Below are 16,918 nucleotides of genomic sequence, written 5' to 3'. Positions count from 1 at the left end.
TCCTTTGCTCTGATCTGCCATGTGTACAGCACATGCCTCGGGTCATTCTATTTTGGTCTTTTATTCCTAAGGTTACTTTAAAATAAGTGCTACCACTTACGTCAGAGAGAAATCAGGCATTAGGATTTCTCAACCTATTGCTGGATGAGCTATTGCAAATTACCACCTCTGCTTCTTGCCAAAATTTCTTTAACAAGTTCCAAATTTCCTTCACTCCTCCAAGCCTGGAAGTCAGGTGTCCTGCAACCTGAATCATGAGAGCAGCAACACTACATTAGAAAAGATGCTGGATGGATCAAGACTGGAAACTCATAAGAAATACCCAGCAGAAAATCCCTGGGAAGTTGTGCACAAGTGTGTATGGAGCACAAAGCACTGTTTTCACATACATAATTGAGGCTTCAAGAGACAGGCATGACGTTACCTATGCCTAATAAGTTTAGCACAAGAGAATAGGAACACTAGCATAATTCCCTTGTAGATGGAGACGTCACATAAATCTATTTGATCTGAAATAAGACAATATAATCCTAACTACCAACAAGAAAATGTGTTTGATTTTTCTGTGACCGAGAAGCAGAATATTTCTACTTCTCTACAGAGCAAAAGTTCAAGGGATGACACAGTACAAGGAGAAAAACACACAGAAGATCCCACTTAGTTTAAAGCTGGATAAATACAGATTGATCACCCATAAGCAGACAGCTAAAATTAACCTGGAAACACACAGTAAGAAGGAAGAATTTCAACAGCCTAAGGGGAAGTGTGGAAGATGTCAAATTCTCCAAAAAAGGAAAACTAAGGCAAGACACAAACATATGGAGTTTGAAAGATGAAGATGTAAGCTACTGCTGAGAAACAGAAAACTAAAGAATACAGTATCATTAAATTGCCAAAGAAAGTCCAAAATAGAGTATTGTGGTAGTTCCTGTCAATTGGCACCTGACAGCATTTAGAAAGCTATCAGGTTGTGTGGCAGAATCAGGAAATAAAGCAGATGATACGTGCCTAAGACAACAGCATGTTAAGAAAGATTCTACTCAAGGACATGTAGATTACATCTGAAAAGAGAAAGCAACAACTGCAAATGAATAAGCCTATTGTGATAGGAAAAACATCCTTCAATTTAAAGAAAAGCTCTGAGACTAAGATTTTATACGCATCATTTTCGGTGAAGCGTTGCTTCTACCATAAGTTAACACAAAAGCAGCTAGTAGACCAAATCAAAATGAAGAACAGTTCAAGGTAACTCTCTGAAGTCATTCTTAGCTTTGAAGTCTCTTCTGGAGAATGGTATGGAAAAGGAAAAAGAGTCAGCATAAAAACCAGAGTAGCTAAACCACCTGAAGTGTATAGACAATATACCCTACCTTCAAAATTTTAGTGCTGAGCCAGGAAAGCCAGAAGTGGATGCAGCAAATGAGCAAAAAGTACAATTCTTCAGAGCATTCAGAAAAAGGACTGGAACAAAGAATATAACTTTCAAAAAAGCACAAGACAATCTCTTCTCCGAATACCTATAAAAGAAAGCAAGAACTATGATTTAATCAAAAGACAACTGCAGCAGAGCATTTACAGTACTAAATAGTTATTTGGTAGTTCACCAGGATGCCTGGGCAAAGCTGCCGGCTGATTATGTTGTCCAAACTAGACCAAAGTCACACAGTAACAGTACTCTTCACCTCCAGAAACTGCACATGCATTTTTTTCCCCCTCTCATTTCGTTTCCCAAATTCAAACAAAGCTAGTACTATTATTCCCTTTTACCAAGTGAAAGACTTAAGGTGGATAAATTAGGTAATTTGGCTAAAGCCATGCAAAAAAACCTTAATCGGATCTTGTGGGTCAGACCATTCTCAGACCATCCTTGTCTCACTTTCTAGCAAAAGAAATCACGGCACCTTCTTCTGACATCATTTATCATATATATCATTTCCCATGACCTTTAATATGCATCTAGAAAGATTACAACAATTTAAATTTGGATCTCACACCAAAATGCATGAAGAATTTTTACATGCTTTTACAGAACATTTAGAAGCCAAAATCTTTCCCCACTTTTTAAGCACTTGGATTCAGCACTCAACTCGCTCTCTGCAGCTATAAACAACTCCAACTACACGCAAAAGAGGATGCTGGCTTTCACTTGTAAAGCTTCACATGATGTGTTTCTGCCTTCCTACTCATGAGCATTCCTTTGACTTCTTAGCACTGCTGTTGGCATGCTAAATGTCAAAAGACACTTGTTTAAAAAAAATTTTTTTCACATTTGCTTTTATGAAGGTTTGTTTTGAAGCAGTATACATCTAACTAAACCTAAGCAATTAGCACACGCATGTAAGGAGGAATAAAGATGAAAACAAAACCAAAAAACAAATGTATCACAAACGGAGCTTTAAAAATGCACTTTTAGTAATTTAGCATGTAATTAACAGCAAAGATATAGAAATAAACACACAAGTCACACTGTATGCATTTGTAATGTTTTCTACACTGACAGTCTCCTGTATGAGGATCTTTATTTAGAGTGACCTCTTTATCACAATAACGTGATGCTGTCTCAGCTCCAACCTCACCTTTGCAGACAGATTAGAGTTTACAAGTTCAGTTTGGCCTCTTTCTTGTAAGAACCTGAATTCCAAAACCGAGTTCCTCCCAAATTTCTCAAGCTTTCTCTACTCCATTTACTATTTTCAGTTTTCTTCCTGAACAGCAAATAGTTGAAACTAAATGTGACCTTTTTTTACTCACTTTAAATCTGACCTAGAAACACACAGCTGAAATTCAACAGAGTGGTCCTTCATCTAACTGATGATAGGTACAGCCTACTCATTCTGCAGAAAGATCAACCTGCTGGTGTAAAAGCATTGAGTGAATAGCCAGCTCTGGTGCTTGGATTTGGAAGTGGAACTTGGTTCTCTGCTTTGCATGATTCTGGGCTAATCTCAGAGGTCATCTGCATGGGGTGGTGGGATAAGGGTATTTGCCCACCTCACATGGCTGATACAAGGTTGGCCTCAAAAGCACGACTTGTTATGGTTTGTGAGGAACCTGAGGCTAAATAAGTAGACACCTAAAAGCATCCCAGCTTTTGTTTCTACATTGGGCAAGAAACCAGAGGAAGCACTACACATCCTGCATAACCAGGTAGCCACTTCTTTCCAGTCCTCAATCCTCTTGGATTAGTCTCACAGCAAGGTTACCTTTACATCTGATTTCACACAGTATACCAGGTTACTCTTATACCAGCTATCAAACAAGAGGTCATACTCACAAACTGCCTCTGCTCACAGATAAATTCCCTACCACACTTGATTGCATTTAACTGCACCCATAAGACTTTTTTTTCATCCACATTGTACCTAACAGTCTCCTACCACCACAAAACCAGTGTTATTGCTCATTATTAGGAACAGTAATCAAACTTGTCAGGGCCAGATCGTCAAGTGGGGTGAATTATGTATATTCAATGGCATCAGCATGATCAAATGTTACAAAAACAACTTTATCTTTCATCTAGTCATCAGGAACTAAATGCAGCATCTCACATGCTACTTGAATAGAAGACTAAGTAGCACCAAGCATTCAGGTATTCTTTGCTGAAACAAATTAAAAGTGAAGTTGTAACAATTCCCACTTAGTGACTCACATCAAAATAGGAAAAATGCATTCTTTTTGATTGTGAAAACTCTGATCTCACACCATACCATTTTCCTTTTGATGAGTTTTTAAGATAATATTCTGTGACTAGTGTCCAATGTTAGTAATAATAACTGGAGGGAAGTACAAACAGACCACACTGGTACTTGGCTCTGTTGTTACTCCTATTTCCTAGTGCCTGCTTTAGGAGGGCTAGCTTCTGAAGGTAACTCCTTCAGGATCTAGCTCATGAAGCATCAATGCCTTCTAGCATGCTCTTGAGTAGCGACAGGGGAAAAAACCTTGGATTGCTAGCTGCTCCCTCATCTTTTTAGTTCAAGCAGCGCTGGGAAACACTACAAGCAGAACCTACCATTGGGGACAAGGGATCAAAAGGGCTGGAATTAGAAAAGACAGCTTGGCTGCTTTCAGTTCAAGTGGAAGTATTATGGAAAAGTGTTTCAAATTATGTCACACAGGGCAAGTGTCACTGCAGTTAGTAAGAACTTACTGTGCCAGCAAATGTCAGGACAAATTACGCTGCGGGACAGACTAGCTGTACGTCACCCTCTCTTCCAAAAGGGAAGGCTTCCCCCCACTGCCAAGAAGCCGCTTCCATTTCTGAGTCAATTTAAATCAAACTGCTCTTATTCAAATCAAAACAGCATGGAGGGAGGACCATAGTGACATTATGGGCAACGCTTCAGATCCCTCCCTACTTGCAGGGATGAAATGCTTTGATTCTCCACCACCTTAAAACACAATCACCTCAAGGCTATAGAGTTTCATATGTAAGTAGCAGCCTGCAGGTTCTTGAAGCCACCACTTACTGTGCTGATCAAAAATGTCTCCCTCTCCCCTGTGCTCCTGGGTCTGTACCCATCTAATCTTTCTTTCCTCTTCGATCCTATCTATACTCTTTGCAGAAAGGTACATTCACGATTTATACTGGTCCCAGTGCAGTACCTGGCACAACTGAGGCCTCGACTGCAGCTGGGCTCCCTTGGCACTACCAGTAAAAGTGAATAATAGGAACATCAAATTCAGTGCACCAGAAAAGAGAAAAGACAGAGCTAAGTCATAACCAAAACCAATTTATTTCATTTAACTATAAGGAAAGCTTTCACTGAACTGTGAACTCCTAGCAAAATGAACTTGTTTTGGTTCAGCTCTCCTGCAGTTTGAAAAGAAGTGTTTCAATTATAAGTTATCAGTGCTCAAGATGAAGAACACACACATCTTTATGTTCTTCAGAGGAAGAAAAAAAAAAAAGGAGTAACTCAACTTTGATGAGTTGAAGGAAATTTTTATTCAGTTTGGAACTTTCTAACACATGATTTCCCAGAAGTTTTCCAATGCTCTTTCAAAAAGATTTTCATTTAAAACTTAGATTGCTGAAAAAAATTAATTGAAGCCAACACAGTTTCTGTTAATATCAGAATCTCTGTGTTGGGTATAAACCAGAAGGTAGTGTGTTCCTTCATTCCCCAAAAGCTTTGTTTGATGTTTCAATAATTTCTCTTCCCAAAAAGGATAAACACCTAGAAGGCTATCAAGAATAATGTCCACAAATAAATGGCAATATGAAAGTTCAGGGATTCAAGAGTGGCTTAAATCAAAGCCAGACATTACCTCCAGCTATTTATTCTATCCCAGCCATGGGCTATCATCCCAAACAGAAGAGTCACTATAGTCTACTATCTCAGGTGCTTTAAAGCATAGAGTAAACAGCACTGAAAGATCAATGAATTTTTAAGTGAAGATAGAGACTGTACACAGAAGTAGCTGGCTTGCAAGCTCACATTTCCACGTGACAACTCCGCAGGGATGACAGCCTTCAGCAAATGAAAACTAACAAGGCAACTCTGGGGCCGTAACAACATTTTTGCTGTGAATAAGTGCCTATAAATCCAGTTAACTAAGACACTGCAGACACTCTGACCCTGTACATTTTTCTTAGCCTCTAGTACCAGTTCTTTTCAGAAAGGACTCAATTTATGCGCAACTCTGTCTGTCACTGACTTGTGTTCTGAATGGCTGGACTTGAGCTATGTCTGTGTAAGCAGAATTTCCCTCCGTGTATTCATTCTCCATCCCCAGAATGGCTGCTGCAGGAATGTAAATCCTATTTGGAAGGATTACTTGCCACGCAACAGCCAGAGACCCTGGCCAAGGCTGGGCTCCCTCCCAGACCAAAAATCATGAACTCAGAAGCTCCAATTCAGAGAATGATGTGATTGAAGCAGGCAAGGTGGCAACACGAAATGGTATACTCATTGCTCATATGCAGAACCAAAGTTGTCATTCCCGTCCTCCCTAACAATTTTAGGAATTTGCACTAAAGCTGGGGATTTCATAAAATGCAAGTGTAAAGATGTTCAAACAAAAATGTACAGACCAGGTCAGCATTTATACTTGTGGAAGCTGGCAATAACTGGTGGTAACACGGATTCCACTGGAGTGCTTGCGTATGGAAACCAGGGGTCACACAATCACCTGGAAGGGGAATTCAAACTCTTCAGAGAAACATCAACTATCTAGACCAGCTCTTAACAGGTTTTTATGGTCTATGCACATTCCTCTGTAATAACAATTATGGAAAGTTACTGGAATGTCCCAAGCACTGAAGAGTTTGAATGTGTTTTTCTGTGTAAATTGTATTTGCTATCGCTTATCTTTGCATTTTTAAAATACTTCACACATTTCATTCCTGTCATTTCTTTCATTCCTGCTCCCCTCAAGGGAGCACCTCGTGTTTCTACAGGATGCAGTGCCACAGTCTGCTACATTCCCCACCTTAGGAAGAAGACCTCTTCAGTTTAGTTCTTCCACAAAAGAAGAATGAGAGGAGTGTACCTAGTGCTTGCGAAAGATGCAGACTTGATAACACTGGTGACCAGTATTTCCATACAGACTAGAAGCAACAGCAGTGCACTGCCCCAGCACAGACAGTTCCCTCAGCATTTTACAACTGGCTGGTGAAAATGGACAAATGAAGCGTTACACTGACTTCAGCTGAAAGCCCTCTATGAGTGAAAGCAGACACCAGCTAGGACCAGCTGTAACTGCCCTTTTCTGAAGCTGCCTGATTTGAGCTCCTGAGTACCCCAAGCTGGTGGTGTGGTTTTGCATTTACTCTGGAGCAATCTTGTGTTGATCAGAATTGTCAGAATATGAAGAAGTCCCAATGTTGCCATTCCCCAGCCACGGAGAACTGCATCATCTTGGAAATGAGAAATTTTACTTAAAAATTAGTTTGCTTCATGTCTTTTTCAAGTGTTTCTACCACTTCCAAATAAGTTTTTGAAAATTTGTATTCTGTACCTTCCCTGAAAACAACTCAGTAAAGGAAGCATTCAGAAGTGACAGTGTACCCAGGCATCAGGCAAGAGTTGCCCAGAAAATGTATCAAGCTCTCCACCACCCTCAGCTTTAAGCAATATGTAATTAATTGTTTTTAATAAACAAAGAGAAAAAACAGCATTTTTTGTAAACAAATCATAAAATAATCCTGAAAGTTAAAGAACACTAGGACTGTACAAAGAAAATGGCATAACTTGCATCTCAAGTTAGAGATGTTTTCTGGCATCCAGTTTACAGATATTTTCTCCTGATTAAGATCCTGCACTAAGTAGTACAGGTTTCAAGTCTACAGCAATTAATAAGGACATAAAGATGCCTTAGGTGAGTGGGAAGGTCTCCTATTAGCACATACTAAAACCAGACAACCTGTAGAGCCATCTGAACAGATATTTTACATAATAAAACTTTGAATTTTACAGGCCCTGAGGATCCACATTTATCATTGACTTTTGAAAGCTGAGGCCTTTTCAGTTCTGAACATAGTCCAGGTACACATCAATTGCAGGCCACAGTTATTAGCAGTGAGCCACTAGAATGAGCAAGTTTTGAAGAAGATCTCCATTGCCATCTTGGATAATGCCACAAAAGAGCGCCGCACTGCAGAGAAACAAACCAGCAGAAAAATGCTTTTCTGTCTTACCTTGTAATGGGAAGAGCAGATGCTTTCAAACATATCTATATCCATACAGTCCATTGGTTCAGATCTTCCTGGTAATAACAAATCTTCCAGCTTCTTGTTTTCTTATTTTTAATCTGCCAGCTGGTGCAACCTGTAAATTTACAGAAGTGGGTGTGTTATTCCACAATGTTCATTCATCTCATTCTACAAGGCATTCAATTTAAATACATATGGCTCCGTGCCATGTGGCTCCTATTGCTCTCCAGAGCTTTCAGTGTAATGGATTACAGACCACAATATTTATTGGTTTTGAGGAATAGAAGTGGAGGACTACATAGGATTTTTTTTTACAAAATTTCCAGAACATCATATGTGTATATCATACAATTCAGCACATGTCCTACTTTATGAAATTCAAGTACTTTACCAAAAAAAAAAGCAGCATAACTTGCATCTCTGAATTGTCAGTTTACCTGTTAAAGATTGATTCTTATGGAAAGGGACTATGTTACATTTAAATACTAGTTCAGGAATAGGTATGCCACTAATTTGAGAAACTGGAGGTTGACAGAGGGGTCAAGATTTATGTTCGGCAATTAAGGTAACAAGAAAGAAAAATTGCCTTCCCAAAAAGTGATTTTGAACGCTGTTCAAGTTATTCAGGAACCGAGTCTATTAGTGGGACAGTAGGAAAATTCGACCAGAGGGATTTTTTTGGTAGAACTACTCAGGTAATCACAGTGAGATTCCTTGACAGTATCGATAGCTGCAGCGCCATCCAGGTATTTAAATTTGGTCATCCAAATGAAAAAGACCTCTGAAAACCAAGCAACAGGTTCTCTGCTTTGGCACTGTAGTTTTCATTGGTGAAAGCTTTGAGGGAGTCACTTACACATGCTCAACTCCCCATTGCAGCCCAGACGGTATATAGAACATCACCTGTGTACCTGACAGACACCCCTCCCCAATTCCCAGTGTCTTGATCTCCTATATGCAGGATCCACAAGCAGAACCCATTTTCATGGTGGATTTTACAAAAACATACTTTAGTTTCACAAAAGTTTAATTAAACAACAGAGTGCAACTATCTTGTTTACTGGCAGATAGGCAGATGTTCCGTGTTAGTTCAGAGCTGCTTTGCAGAGCTGTGTTCAACTTCTTAAAACATTCAACTGTTTCATTACAAGATTTTCTTTGGACATCCCTGGCTCCAGCTCCACGGCACAGAAAATAGCATGCACCACATCTGCTGCTCTCCACAGTTTGGATGCTGCCGCTTGAAAGTCTCTCCCGTTCTCTACATTTACAAGTAGAGTTTTATGTTTATAAGTATTTACAAGATTAGTATAGCTTTGTGTATACATGGTTTGTAGTATACACATCTTATTTAGGCTGCTCTCTCCCTTTTTTTACCATGAAAAATTGCGAATTAACACACTTCAGTCAGAATGCCTAAAAATCATCAGTGATGACATTTTATATTATATTAACCACCTGTAGCCTTACATCCTGCTGTAACTTCCCACCACGAAGGGTGACACACAAGGCCACCCCGTCCCTGGATGGCAGAGTTGGCATGTTACACAGTGATGGCAGGAGATACATCTGTTTTAATTGCTATTTAAACCTGAAACTCATGATGAAGCGAGAAAATGGCTTGACTCTGGGAGATGCTTCAAGTGAGCTGTGCCTCCTTCTCAAAGCAGAAAGATCTCAGATCCGAAAGGTCATACACAATTACCCTAGAGTCCTTGACTAAATCTTCAGATAACTCCCAACCTTATGTATGCTCTCCTCTTCCCCTTACAACTTTCAGAACTTGCTTTCAGTGAAGTACAAGATTTGTCCTTCAGAAGTAATGGAAAAAATGAAAGCTGGAACTTAACATGGAAAAAATAAAACATTCAGTTTTACAAACTAAGCAGCAGAATGCAAACTGCTAGAAAAAAAAAGAACTAAGAATGTCTCATTATGGAGCCTTTCTGAAGATTTCCAGACTACATTTTCATTCAATCCATCGTTTGGGACCTCTCCAATTTGGACAAAACCTGCCTCTCTGTGATGGTGGAGCATGCAGTGACTGGCACAGAGAACCAGTCTGCACTGCAATTCCACTATATATTATGATCATTAGATCATGCTTGTTTTGTGATTTCAGCATAATGCTGTTTCATTCTAAATCAAAATCCAACATAATGTCAAATATCTTCAGATAAGTAAATCTGCTGTTAAAACATTAAGCCCTCCTGTCACCTCAGGTCTGTTGGACAGTCCAGAGCCTGTAACTCAGGACAGGCAGCCACCAAACCTCCTTTGGCATTACAAGACCAACCACCTCAGTGAGAAGGTGATCAGTCTCCTTGTCCCTGTAGCACCAAGGAGACCTGAAGCAAGCAGGGTTCAGACAGAGGTGACTGGCTAAGCCCTCCTGTCACCTCAGGTCTGTTGGACAGTCCAGAGCCTGTAACTCAGGACAGGCAGCCACCAAACCTCCTTTGGCATTACAAGACCAACCACCTCAGTGAGAAGGTGATCAGTCTCCTTGTCCCTGTAGCACCAAGGAGACCTGAAGCAAGCAGGGTTCAGACAGAGGTGACTGGCTGCTGTCCTTTGGATGGTGGGCCAAAGAGACACTTCACCAAACCACAGACTAGATCACTCACTTGGCAGGAAGAAAGCAGGTCAAGAAAAGGGACATTTGGGACATCAGCTTTGCACATGCCTGGAGGCAGGTAAAGAGAACTCTGATGGCGCACCACTCCCACAACACTACTGTTGAACTGTAGTAAGTTCTTCAGAAAAAATGTTTGTCATGTGCCAAATTCCCATACAATAAGGACTCTATATATGCAATCATGTCAATTATGCAACTGTAGGGCTAGATATGAGGTAGCCTCCATCGGAGAACAAAGAGGAATGAGCCAACAGCAGCAGGCAAAATAGAGTGGAAAGACATCTAAACCTGTTTTTTCTCGCTTGATCACTAAGATTAATTACCCTCATGATACACAGGCTCTGCTCAAATGCTGATAGAAATGGAAACAAATAGGAGATCCCCTTGAATCTACCATTATAAATAGAATGCTACAATATTATTTTGTATTCAAACCGTGGATGTATTCTATTTCCAGGCCTTTATACATAATACTGTTACTATTTTACAGTGTTTTCCAAGATAATTATAGACATTACATGAACTACAGAAAGTGCAGGTTAAATAACAAAAGTCCTAGAATGTCTTCAAGTGTCTGGTAACATGATATACCTTTAACTATTTACTCAGAAAATAAAACAAATGGAGTTGAGATATAACATACATCTTGATTAGCTACTGTCCTGATTTCAGTTATACTGTTAATTCACATAAGTATAAAAAAAAAGCTGAGCAAAGGAGCATTAGCAATATGTAAAAGTGATTCCATTGCTTTTGGCTCCACTTACAGATGTTAGCTCTACCTCTTAAAATCTTACCACGTGAAAAGCTCATCTTTGGTTTTCTGTGCATGCTCATGTACAGAGAGTACTCGCACCTCTTTAATCTGAAGTTGCAGAACATGTTATAAACCATTGCTTTAACAGATCACATGGATCACACCTCTGAAGTCTTTGGATAGTAACACCATTGATCAAGAATGTGTCTTGGGTGACTTTCAGTCTTCTAGAAAAACAGGCAAGGTCCACAAAAGGCAGACAGGCACTGCTCCATTGATTTTGACTGACCTATTTACAGTGGATGTGGATCTGGACCAATGATAAGGAAAAATTGCAACTATTTCTCAGATAAGAAAGACTCCAAATACACCTGTGCTACTTTTAAACATGAAGAAGTTAGATACTCAAATGTACATGCATACACATATTACAAAACCCCACAATCAATCTTATTGTGCCAGCTCTATTTTATGACCATCATAAAGGACTCCTAAATGTAGTCCTACATCATCTATTCTAGAGGACTACCCCTGGATTACAATCTGAATGCTAGTGATCCTTTAAGTGACCACAGAAGGCTTCTTTCCCCACCAATTCCCCCATCTCTTCCACAATTAATACACTGTACTAGTGTCTTGTCATAAAACTACATTTGCTCCTTTGAGATGCTGTGATGCTTTACTTAAAGATCCTTCCTGGAAAAGTCTGCCTTTTGTGGGCAGAGCTTAGCAAAGCAACCTGAGCTGCCCAGCCAAACTTTTTATTAAATCACACCAAAACTGCCAGAACTATACTATTTCAAAGACCATTGGAAAGGAAAAGTGCCCTGGCTGCCCTGGAAGCGGATATACCAACCTCAGAACAAAACCCATGCATCCTTTTTCATTAGTGCTAAAGTCATTGCTTATAGTTGCAGGATGCATTAAATCCTGCTTAAACTATCAAGCATAGGAGAACTTGTGGATTGACATTCAAGACTCTGGTCTTCCCCCAGTAGCATTATAATGAGGCTGAGGTAAACCAGTCTGCTGCAACCAGCATACTGGCTCCAGTTGCCTGCATTCCTCTGCATGCTCCCATCCCCAAAACCCTTCTCCTACCCCTTTCTCTTTGTCATTTTCTCTTCTTCCTCCCTCTCCTTTTTTACCAGTATAGATTGGAGGGCAACTGTCTTGGAAAACAGCTTTGCAGAGAAAGAACTGGGAACTCTGGTGGACAAGTTGACAGTAAGCCAGAAGCACGCCCTTGTGACAAAGAACTGGGAGTAAAGATGGAGCCAGACTCTTCCCAGGGGTGCCCAGTCAAAGAACAAGAGGAAACACACACAAACCGAAACACAAACCATTACATTTAAACATAAGAAACTCTCACTGTGGGGGTGGTCCAACACAGGTCACCCAGCAAGGCTGTGGAGTCTCCATGCCTGGAAACACTCAAAACCTAGCTGGACACAACCCCACACAGCCTGCTCTAGATGCTTTGAGCAGAGGATTGGACCAGACAACCTCCAGAGGTCCCTGCAGCCATTCTGTAAGCCTGTAAACAGAGCTCTGTTCCCTAATTTATTTAAACAAGTATGTCACTGACATGGCCAAGTTGAAAATCTAATCCTGAACAGCGGAACAAGAATTTCATTTGATGTCTCCACATTTTATAGACTGATGAAACAGCAACTTCAAAAATTAAACTAGATGTTAGAGATGCTCCTTACTGTAAGAATCATACAAGTCCTTTTGTTCTTTTCTTAGAAGAAAAAGTTCCAGTGGTCACTGCTGCTTGCAGCAAGATCAGTAGTTCTGCTTGCAGTGTTTAATGCATTGCCCACTTGTGGCATTACATTTATGTCTTGCCCTTTATATCATGCTCCCAAACGGAGACTGCCAAAGTAATTTTAGTCAGCAAATCTTTTCCTCAGCATCACAGCGCACTGGATAAAACCTGCTTTCTCATGCAGAAGGAATGATGAGAGAGCATAGAGAACTTATCCTCATAATAAACAACAAGTTGAACCCTTATTCAGTGCTCAAGAGAGCTTTGCAAAGGAAAACCGGTAAGTGTGGATCCCATACACTTCTTTCAGGGAACGGTTCCAGCAAACCAAAGGTCACACTGAAGTGTGGATCCCATACACTTCTTTCAGGGAATGGTACCAGCAAACCAAAGGTCACACGGTGTTTTAACTATGGATTATATATATTGTCATCAGTGACAAGGACTACTCAGTATCAAGCAGAGATGCATCACGTTCTTACCCAAAGAGGTAGGTAAGTGTTCTGCATAATCCAGTTAGTCAGCCAGGAACAAGAGATGGGTCATTCTTTCCCATACCCATCACCTAATTGCAACAGTTAACATGGTTCTATCATTAATGATCTACAGGTAACATTTCTAACCTCACCATTCTGAGTTCTAGTACCTCAAACTCAATTTTGAAAAGGTTTATTTACAACAGGCTACAAAGTAGGTCCAAAATTACAATCTGGTCTCACTCCTATTTCTTTTGAAGAATAACTCAGTCTTCTGTCAGACAAAAGAGTCAACTACGGAGCCTTCTTTTTGTGGCTGTTAAGTTAGAATCTTAACAGCAATTTTCATTTTTTCCTATTTTGTATATCTACTGTGGCCAGCACGTGCCTCCAGCCAAATTATCTGCAGTCACCCCAAAGCAACTCTGCTGACTAATGGTTCCCTTGGACTAATTCAGGAAATGACGAGACAGTTTTTGGTTCACTTCGATTTCGACTTATTTCAAGTTAACCATCCCCAGTATTACAGTCATAAAATCATAGAATGGTTTAGATTGGAAGGGACCCTAAAGATTATCTAGTTCCAACTCCCCTGCCATGGGCAGGAACACCTCCCACTACACCAGGTTGCTCTTAGTATCTATTTGTGAGTTTGTTGGTTATTTAGTTGTTTAGTAAATAAACCAGGCACACCAATTCATGTAATCCACAGACAAGGACGTCTTGAAACAATCCAGTGAGTTTTTACACAGATCCATTAACTCTGACCAGAATAAATTATTTGCAAGTACATACCCTAGAATTTATGCATACATGAGTTACCTCTATTTACCTGGAAATTGATTAACCCAATTTACAGCATGGCCAAAACATCTGGCCTAGTTATAGTTCTCAGATAAGAATTAGTTTACCTGAAGTGAGCTAGACTGGAGCATGAGCTGGCTGGGTGTTGAACTGAGGCCTGTTGCGTGCCCACCCAGGGATTTGGCTTCACTAAACTCTCGCTATGGGCAGCTGCAGGCCATGAAGAAATGCAATCTGTGCTGATTCAGCTCACCTGTTAAGGCAAAACTCAGCCCTGGCAAGACCTCCAGGAGGAAATTAGCACCAGAGCAGACGCTACAGCACAAGCACTTAGGAATATTGCCTCCTGTTGCCAGGGGAGAAAAGATTGCCCAGTGTTTTCAAACTTTTTAAAGCAGGCAGTGTCAATACATAAAATGTCTTTAATGTATGCATACTATTGCAGCTATTTTAGCTTTACACTGGCACATCAGTTTTATTAGTAGAAATAAAAGGCTTTGTCAATAATAAGCTTGAGTTTTATTTTTTTCTGCATTATGCCATTGTAACTACAGATCCTGTATACAATCACTTAATTGCCTAGCTACCATTCCAACACTTGTAATTGCCTCCCCCTTTCTTTAATCTCTCCAGCATAAAGACTAAGGTTCAAACTATTCCATATCTGGCATTAATCTCGAGAACATCAGTTTACAAGGGTAGTGTAAATTCCATCAGTCCTAATAGGATTAAAGGTTTTCCTGCAGTTTTAAAATCCTCAGAAATAACAAACATTTTTTTAAAGGAATAGGTGGTGTCCACACAGTTGATAAGCATGGTGCACCACAATCAGAATAGCTGGTAAGAAATTTACTGTAAGAATTTCACCACATCTGCAGAAAAGATTACTTTATGGTTAGGACATACAGTGTGTCTGCTACACAAACTAGAGGAGAATAGGTCACTCTGGGACAACAGCATAGTAGGCAATACCCAATTGCTTGCATGTGTAGGCTTAGGTCTAATTAATATAGTTTTTAAGTAAAGTCACTCCAATATTTTCAGATACAGGTAGTGTCACTGTTACCATACTGTTACCTATTCCTGCCATTTATCTAGTTAAAAAAAAAACATAGCGCAAATATAAGTCAGAACTTAATACAGATTTGAACAGTTGCATCTGCTTTCCAGAGGTACTGTTACAAAACATTCAGAGAAAATTATAGCTTTTTTGAAATTTGATTCTGAATTGCAGTCCTTATTCCTGCCATTTATCTAGTTAAAAAAAAACATTCTGCAAATGTAAGTCAGAACTTAATATCTATTCCTGCCATTTATCTAGTTAAAAAAAAAACATAGCGCAAATATAAGTCAGAACTTAATACAGATTTGAACAGTTGCATCTGCTTTCCAGAGGTACTGCTACAAAACATTCAGAGAAAATTATAGTTTTTTTTAAATTTGATTCTGAATTGCATTCCTTAATCTAATATTTTACACCACCCCCCCCAAAAAACCCCACAAAACGGAACAGCTGTAAAATGACAGCCTCATTCATCAGAAGCCCACTCCCATTGCCAATTTCCCTCCTAAGGCAGTCAAAGGGTCATTTTTAAACATTAAACTGTCAATAGGATAAAGAGGGACTGATCCTACTTGCTTTAATTAGCAGCTTTTTCCACAGAAGCCTCTCCACATAAAGGACTCCCTCCATAGACCTTGAATGTCTGACTGCTTTCTACAGTCGAGAGATGTGGATTTTCTCTGTTAGATGACATATTTTGTAGTTCTGCTGCAATAGCACAGCCATTTATTCATAGCATAGCTCAGTTTCCTTCCCAATTTTTCCCGTAGAAGTCAGTCCAATCCTTAATTACTTACCCATAGCTGGTTTATGCCTGTTACAGCCCATCTATTCTAATCCACGCTTTAAAATATTTTCCCCAAAACAGTCATCTGCCCCCTCCTACTATTTGAGAGAGGAAACACCAAGGCTCCCTCTTGTAAACTGCCTGGAGAAACCGTGGTGCCTATCAACACCACCACAACAGGCTTTTTTCAGTTGGCTGCGCTTCAAGACCTGTTTAAAAAAAAAGGATGCAGCCTTTCATGCAGCGTTCTACTTTAAATCCAACATGCAAGCCACAGCCTCCTGGTTTCATTACAGTATGGAGCAGCCTCATGCCTTTGGCTGTACATGACCAATATGCATCTCAGGAAATATACGTTCACTGGTCGTGACCAGCACCTTGCGGTTCCTGCTTTAAAAATTAATAATAATAATAATAATCCTGCCTTCTACAGGAGATACGATGCGTTTCGTGCAGTGATAGATATTAATGCCACCTTCCTTCGCAGCTCCCACCCATTCAAAAAGAGTGGAAATAATCCATACACTACGTGCCTACCCTTGAAACTGCTTATTCACGTACAACCGAGCCCACCGAGGCGCTGGAGGAGGGTGACACCGCCAAGGCTTTTTCCAACTCTCAACGCAAAGCCACCAGCCCAGCTGTCCCTTCACCTCCCCGTTCCACAAACCGAGGAGACAAACGGACCCGCAAACCCACCTCGGGAAGGCGCGGAGCCCCATCCTCCCTCTATCACCCCCCGCTCCAGGGGGCTTTAAGGCTCCGGCCGAACCCTCTGCACCCACCCCCGGCGAGAAGCAGCCCCCGGCGGTCACCCCTTACCTCCGCCGCGGCGCCGGCGGCGGCTCCCCCCGCGCTGCGGTGCGGGCCCCGCCGCACGCTGCCGCTCCCCCGACGGTGCGGGCGGGGCTCCCGGCGGCCCGGCCTCCCCGGGAAGGGTCCCCGACTGCGGTGGGAGGGGGGGG

General features: G+C 40.8%; 1 protein-coding gene across 2 annotated transcripts in view; it reads right to left on the bottom strand.

The window, feature by feature from the left end:
- The window catches only part of TMEM108 (transmembrane protein 108), a 170,194-nt gene extending 153,366 nt beyond the window's left edge, over positions 1–16,828 (bottom strand). Inside the window, exons 1-2 of one of the 2 annotated variants that reach the window (XM_014956947.1) lie at positions 16,776–16,828; positions 7,643–7,772 (exon numbers count right to left, since the gene is read on the bottom strand). The gene's annotated coding sequence lies outside the window, so the exon portion shown is untranslated. Of the gene's footprint in view, positions 1–7,642; positions 7,773–16,652 lie in introns of both variants that reach the window. The other variant, XM_014956948.1, reaches the window with a different exon arrangement.
- Positions 16,829–16,918: the final 90 nt, after the last annotated feature.

This window comes from Calidris pugnax, unplaced genomic scaffold (genome assembly GCF_001431845.1).
Source record: "Calidris pugnax isolate Ruff unplaced genomic scaffold, ASM143184v1 scaffold351, whole genome shotgun sequence".
NCBI lineage: Eukaryota > Metazoa > Chordata > Aves > Charadriiformes > Scolopacidae > Calidris > Calidris pugnax.
Note: the sequence above shows the minus strand (reverse complement) of the source record. Positions and strands in the feature narration are given on the sequence as shown.